Source organism: Podarcis tiliguerta (assembly GCF_965153285.1).
Source record: "Podarcis tiliguerta genome assembly, chromosome: 11".
Lineage (NCBI taxonomy): Eukaryota > Metazoa > Chordata > Lepidosauria > Squamata > Lacertidae > Podarcis > Podarcis tiliguerta.
Genome location: NC_139544.1, coordinates 38,321,596 through 38,329,299, shown reverse-complemented (window position 1 = coordinate 38,329,299; position 7,704 = coordinate 38,321,596). Strand labels below are relative to the sequence as shown.

General features: G+C 42.0%; 1 long non-coding RNA gene across 1 annotated transcript; it reads left to right on the top strand.

Moving 5' to 3' along the window:
- Positions 1 to 1,181: 1,181 nt before the first annotated feature.
- LOC310660139 lies at positions 1,182 to 5,146 on the top strand. The gene is made up of 2 exons (XR_014503233.1): positions 1,182 to 2,236; positions 4,033 to 5,146. It is a non-coding gene; the product is annotated as an uncharacterized lncRNA (long non-coding RNA).
- The last annotated feature ends 2,558 nt before the right edge of the window (positions 5,147 to 7,704 follow it).

Sequence of the window (7,704 nt, the reverse complement as noted above, 5' to 3'; positions counted from 1 at the left end):
CGAACATAGGGTAACACAATCCCACAAGTAAACACCTTGAACTTGGCCTGGTAGCAACTGGGCAACCAGTGCAAATCTCTGAAGAGAGTGTCATTCTGCACTAACTGTAGCTTTCTGATCAAGTACAAGGCAAGCCTCAACAGTGGCGTAGCAGATCAGGTGGTACCCAGTGTGGAATATTTCAAAGTTGTTGAGCTTTTTTGCAGAGATCACGTGCCTTGCGGCGAGGAGTCTGCCTATCTGCCTGCCACCCTAAAGCTGACGCCAAAGCCTCAGCATCTCTCATAGACGTTGAGTGCCGCACGACACACCGGGGGCAGAACACACCCACATTACTCCGCCCCTGAGCTTCAAATACAGTGCATTGCAGTAATCTGATATTGAAGTCAGTAGTGTCTGAACTACTGTGGCCAAGCTCTCCCTGTTCTGGAATGGCCATAGCTGTCACACCAGTTGCAGAGGGTAAAAGGTGCTTCTAGCTGCTGAGGTTACCTGGGCCAACAATGCAAGAGTTGGATCCAGAAGAGGCCCCAGACTATGTACCTGCATCTTTCAGTGAAGTACAACCCCATCCATGACAGGCAGTTGACTGTTTTCTTCGACATGGTAGCCACACACACACTGCAGATTTTTTGAACTCTACATGAGCTGTCCACAGGAATTTCTTGATTGGGTGGTCAACAAATATTTCTGTGGATAGTTTAGTAATAGTTTTAGATTTAATTATTTTCTCTCATAAGGTTGATCTCTAATACTTTTTGAATTGTCAGTGTACATATTTAAATATCATAGAAGTTTTAGCTCAGTTGGTTACAGCATGGTACTGATCCCTTCCAACTCTACAATTCTATGATTACACCCCATATAATAATAAAATATTATAATTCTAGGATTCTAAAACACAAAATTATGTCTTAAAAATGTTTACTTCTTGTCAGGCATATACAGAGGCAAGTAACAAGGCAAATACTCTTGGTAAATGGGAACAGATAACAAAACATTATAAATTATAAATTGTGCCGAGCAGATCTCAATGAACCGGATGCTCCTGCAAGTGAAAAGAGGTGGGGTGATTTTTGCTGATTTCTCCTTCTCCATGCAGTCCCTTGTGCCCCTGCTCTCAATTTGCTCTAAGGGGTTGGGCAATCCTCCAAAACGGCATGGGAAGTAGTGCTGGGGGAATTAAGGGAACAGGAGGAATCAATGAAAATTGCCTCTACACCTTCCATTCCCAGAACTGCAGGTCTGGTTCCAAACCTATGGCACCACAAATACACACGCACACACATACATATTATAAAGGCAATTTTAATACACATAGTTCCCATTTTACCCAATGGCTGTCATCTGTGATTCCTTGCAATGTTCTCTTAGTTTTGGTCTGACTTTTGTTGGTTCAGGCTCATTTGCATATGAGCAATACATGCTGTCCTAAAACAGTAGCAGTACATAAAAAGTCTGACATGAATATGCACATAACACAGGGCTAAAAGAATAGGGAGAATGCTGGGTGGAACAAGGAATTTCCAAATAACTTATTCCTAGACAACATCTACTGGTGCTGTGAGTTATAGTAGCTTAGTGCTCTTTGGAAGACAGGGTAAGTGGGCCTCTTGGGGCCTATCATTCTCGCTCTCTCTGCATAGTTGGAGGGTATTCATATAGCTCAAATCAAGCATGCTGTTCCTTGCTCTCAAAGTTTATGTTTGTCTCTTTCCTTGCCATAAAATGGGGACAGGGGGGGAAAAGCACGTTCACAGTAAAAGGCTTGGAATGGAGGCAATGCTGCATTTTCCTTAGACAATATGACAAGCAAATAGAAGAATCCAAACTTTAGTTCAGGGGTAGTCAGTGTGAGTCATCCTAGGCCTGACTGTGCCTCACCCTCATCCCTCACCCCCTTCCCCAAATCCAAGATACGTTGGGGTTGGTTGTGAATACTTAAGAGGCGAACAAAAGACATTCTACTCATGCTCAAATCATGTTCTTCCTTCCCATATCATCATGCTGAGTCCTGACACTGTGCTGAGGCTAAGCTATAGTGAGCCCCAGCTAAAATTAAGCTCTGGCACCAACCAATACTTATTTTCACCCACATCTCCATGGTTGGTTGGTTATGCCAAGACTGACAGGCTCTCACTTATTCCATTTTGAGACAGCATTTGAAGTTGTTATTTTTTAATACCAGAAGGGATTTTATGACTAAGGGTGAAAGCCTATACATGTCTGCTTACAAGTAAGTCCAGCTGATTTGAATGGGGCGTCCCCCCAGGTAAGTATGTATAGCAAGTGGCTAATGTTTTTTGACTTGAGAGCCACATTCACCCTTGGCTAGTGCTCTGGGGGTGGTTACTCATATGCAAGCACATACAGTGGCACACAACCCCTTCTCGTTTCATCTGTGGAGATCAACTGAGGAGAGTTGTTATTCAGTGTTGTTGTTTATAAGCAGTTTTTCCAACTCTACAGTAAAAATAAATAAAAGCAGAGCAAACACAAAGTGTGCTTTACACCTTGCTTGTACCCTGTATCAGCGACTGTTTTTCGCATACTCAACCCATTTATGAATCCATCTTAGTACAGTAACTAACTAGTGCAAATACAGGAGTACTTTGTGTTTACAAGGTCACGGCAAAGCATTACCTGCCCAAAGATGAAGGTGAAGAAGAAGCCATTGGAGCCAAAAGGGGGGGGGGTAGTGGTTTGGACATTTTAAGTATTCTACCCTTATATAATTTGTGTACATGCTCACCCTGACATTGCCTGTCATTTAACTACTTAAGGAACACATAACTCCTAAAATGTTTCATTTCAAACTGTGTATTATCAGTTTTATGCGCAAATATTTTACTCCTCTGTATTTTGTGTCTAACAGCACAGAAAAAAAATCCTCCCTACCCATCAAACTATCAGTCTGATTACTGAGGAGGAAGCAGTTTCTGTCCCTATGTTTTATACTAGGTGGAATCGTTTAAACCTCTCCGCTCACACCAACTCCATGTCTACATTACATTTTCTTTTTCGCTGCCACCACCAGCAAATTTGAGAGGGGTCTGGGGGGAGGCAGAAAGACTTGTCACATAAGACCCCTGGGCTAGGGATTAGTCACCTGTGACGCACAGGATTGCCTCCTGAGTCTGCTGTTTTTATTGCGTGTGTGGTGGTGTTTTTCATTTGCAGTGTCATTTTTACATTGTATGCTATTGTTGTTAATTTGTTTGTTTTTTTAAAGTAAGCCCCTTTTAAAACTTCATCTGAAAAAAGCATGGCATGTAACACAATAAACAAGTAAGTTTCCTGGATGAAAACGGCGCCAAAGATACAGCAAAAGGAATGCCTTCCAAGAATCTGAGGGAAGGGAGGAGCAGATGCCCTAATCTTTCTCGTAAAGAATTTCCCCCCCATTTCCTCAACCCACATTTCCCAAGTTGAAAGGACCTATCTATTTATACTTAGAAGCACCTCCTACAGGTTCCTCTTTCCTAGACTCCACCTCATAAACATCACTTAAGAATAACCAGGTCAATTTGGCTCTTGTCTGGTGACTCTGGACTAAGACTGGTGTTATCAGTTTTACTAGCCCTGTCTCTGGTGTCCGAAGGAAAAGAAGAGCAGCCTTGCTCCTCAGAAGGCAGATTTTCCATTATTCTTTGTGACCTGGGACAAAATGGCTCCTGGTTATCAGGCGTGAGACAGGAAAGACATTTGGAGTCACACGATCTGAGGGAGATGAGGTGGTGGTGGCAGAAGAAATTAACTCTGGGGGAATTTGCTGCTTCCTGAGAAAGGAAACGTGTGTTTATTTTCTGAGGGAATGTGCAAAAGTCAATTCTCAACACGCCTTCCTATCCTATCATATAGATGGTCATAAATCCTGTTTTTCTCTCAGATAAATTCTTCATAAATAACTTCCCACTGGAAAAGGGCCTTGCTTCTATTCCTCCAGGCAAATCATGTTTCTGATATTTCCCCAATGATAAGCCGCACACAGGGCCCTAAATATAACAGCTCAGTGCAACATTATTATTTCAGAAACCATGGCAACAAGAAACCACAGACCATCACAACTTCATCATGGCTGCAGCCACAAGGAAAGAGCAGGCCACGCCTCTATCCCACAACATGATTTTTTATCTCTTCAGGATGGGAGGATGGTGGTGTGTGTCATTTTGAAAAGTGATCTCAAATCCAAGTACCGGTATTCCGCTCACTGAGATTTCAGACACAGCTTTTCCTCACAGGACATGCCACCACTGAGGATGGCAGCTCTATATTCACAAGAAAGGCGACTGTTCTGCAGTTTGGGCAAATAAATAGCTCCCTGCCCATTTGGATCCAGAAAACATTAAAAAAAAAATTAAAACTATTTTTTGTACTTCAAGAACTGCTTTCACAGAACTGCTGCTGCTGTTTGTTGCATGTGTTCATCAATTTAAATCTATTGAAATTAAATATGTCCATAGCCAAGCATCAGAATATCTTTATGTATCAATTGGCTGAAAAGTGTGGGGGGGGGTCACCCAGGGAACATGGCAGCTTAGGCCTGCATCTCACTTCCATAGTTCCAACCAGAACACCACTAAACTAACTAGTTCAGCAGCTGCTGAAAAGAAGCACCCACACGGCACATTTTTGCAAAAAAGAATGGACCATGGAAACATATTTTTGGACTAAAGAAGCAATTTCAGCATCTGAAATAGGACAACAAAGAGGAGTCTTCCCTGTCACCTAAAGTCTGGAAGTCTGAGTTTTCAAGAGTTTAGGATTGAAATGACAGCTCTGTTAGCAAAAACTGAAACATTGTCTTACAGTGGAGTGGACCTCTCCTAGCTAAGCTTTTTGAGCAAAGGAATGTGGACACAAGCTCTGAAATAGATGGGATTGCTAATGAAACAAGGATTCTAGGGCTGTAAACAGAAATTAAAGTAACATCTCTGGCTAAGAAAAACCAAGGGCCTCAGTTTAAAATGGAAGACATAGAAAACTGCTATCACAATTTGACTACATAGTGACTGGCACTTCAATAACTGATTTCTGTCCTTTCTCCTGTCCAATCTCCTAGTGTGAGACTGTGCCTCATATTTGAACCAGGGATTTACAGCATGTAAAATAAAGTGTTCCACCATTTCAGATTCTGGAAAAGTCTTAAGTACATCCATGATCTGTGTTGATTGCATTGTTATATAAATATAAATTGCAGCTTGAACTACTCTGAACACATGAAAGTTAGTGAGGGGTTTGTTCATGCTTGCATCAAAGTAATTTGTTTTTCCACATGAATTCGTGCAGCAATTAGCTTAGCCTTTGGGGGAGAAAATATGAAAGAAAACTGGCAAGAGGTAAAAATAAAGACTTTCAAAAATAATTTTCACAGCTTCAAGTCAACCATAGAAAGGTAATAGGGCACAATAAAATATATAGGTAGAATTTACACCGTGTTCTCTGGAAATATTTGAAAGGAATCAAAGTTCAAGTTATACAGGAACAATATCAATAATTACAATACTTGGTTAAAGGAACAGCTGCAGGGCTATTCCAGCTTGTCCTATGTGTTTGTTGCTCACTTGAAGCATTGAACATCCCCACATGGTTTCTGCTATTTTGTGTCTGTTGATGTGCAAATGGTCCCCTCAATGAGTAGATGTGATCTTTTTTTGTAGAAACTTCTCTGTATGTCTGCTGCACCAAGTTTGCAAAAAGGTGTGACACAGAAGAGCAAAGAACGCAGAGAGCAATCACATGAAAACTTACTCCATTTGTATCTGCATGTGAGTCTGTGCACAAGCTATTGCTTATACTCACAGATACTAGTGCCAAGAGCAACTCTTTTGCTGCTCTCACTATACTGTGTCAAGCAGGCGTTGTTGTTATATTGCCACATAGGCTGTGTGCACACCGTACCCTTAAAACACATTCAAAGCACACACACCCCCCTTGTTGGTAAAAGGGTTGCTGGGAGTTGTAACTTTGTGAGGGGTAAACTGCAGGACCCAGAATTCTTTGAGGGAAATAATGTGCTTCAAAATGCTTTAGGTATGTACAGCGCCAGTCTCTGCATTTAGAACCGCTTTAATTTTCCCTTTGTGATTTGCTAGCAACTGATAAAGCGTTGGGACACGTGTGGCGCTGTGGGTAAAACCTCAGTGCCTAGGACTTGCCGATCGAAAGGTCGGCGGTTCGAATCCCCGCGGCGGGGTGAGCTTCCGTCTTTCAGTCCCAGCTCCTGCCCACCTAGCAGTTCAAAAGCATGTCAGAGTGCAAGTAGATAAATAGGTTCCGTGTGCTGCGCTGGTGCAGGTTCGCCAGAGCAGCTATGTCACACTGGCCACGTGACCCGGAAGTGTCTGCGGACGGCACCGGCTCCTGGCCTCTAGAGTGAGATGAGCGTACAACCCTAGAGTCTGACAAGACTGGCCCGTACGGGCAGGGGTACCTTTACCTTTTGATAAAGTGTTGCTATATACAGTATCATCATAAACTGATTGTTCCTATTTAGTAAATCTAACCCTATTTAGACGAGAAGAAAAACCTTCCTCTGCCACTCTGAATTGCAAATGGAGCGTCAGACCTTGCATTGTCTTTTCACTTCATCCATACAATCTGTTTTATCTCAGTCATATTCAACCACCCATTAATATTTCTTCTACAGCTCAGTATTTGACAGTGTGGATTAGATATCTGTTTAGTTAACTGGACAGACACATGTGTTTGAGGCCAGAACACCCACCAGCCAATCTGGTTTACCGCCTATGAGTATTACTGGAAGGATCTCTGAAATAGTATAAATGCAGGTTACAAAAAAAGAAAATGTAGAGAAAACACCATCTTCACTTTGATTGCAACTGACAAATCCTGTAAATGGCTGGACAACTGATGAACATCTTTTGGAACCACTTCTCTCCCTTCAGGTCCCATCCCTCATCAAAACTACATTTTCTCTCTCTTAATCCTCTTTCCCAACTGTAACCGAGCTTTTACGGGCAATCAAAATTGCCATAAAGCCAGAGTAACTTTACTATGAGGAAAGGCTACAGGATCTGGGGCTCTTTAATTAGAAGAAAGACAATCAAAGAGGAACATTTCAGAGATTTATAAAATGATGCTGCTTTGGGATGGAGAAAGTCTTTCTCATACAACATCATCCAATGCAACTTGATTGGTAGGAAATTCAAGGCAGGTGATAGAAGAATTCACAGCATGGCTTTAAATGTGCATAATGGCCACATGCAATCTGTAGCCTGAGAGACAGTATGTTGCCGATTACCAGCTGTTGGGGAGCCGTAATTGCCTTCTTGCTCGGCTTATGTGGGCTTTGCCATGGTGGGAAACGGGACCAGAAGGACTAGTAAGCTGCCTTGACTAATGCATACACATTAATAAGATTTAATAAGGTGGGGCAAAAAAAGAAGTATTATATAAATAAATAAAAGAAATCCAGCAAGACTCCACTTATACAGTGGTACCACAGGTTACAGACGCTTCAGGTTACAGACTCCGCTAACCCAGAAATAGTACCTCGGGTTAAGAACTTTGCTTCAGGATGAGAACAGAAATTGCACGGTGGCAGCGGGGGGCCCCATTAGCTAAAGTGGTATCTCAGGTTAAGAACAGTTTCAGTTTAAGAACGAACCTCCAGAATGAATTAAGTTCTTAACCCAAGGTACCACTGTATAAGCAATTGCATTTATTGTTACTTAATTAATA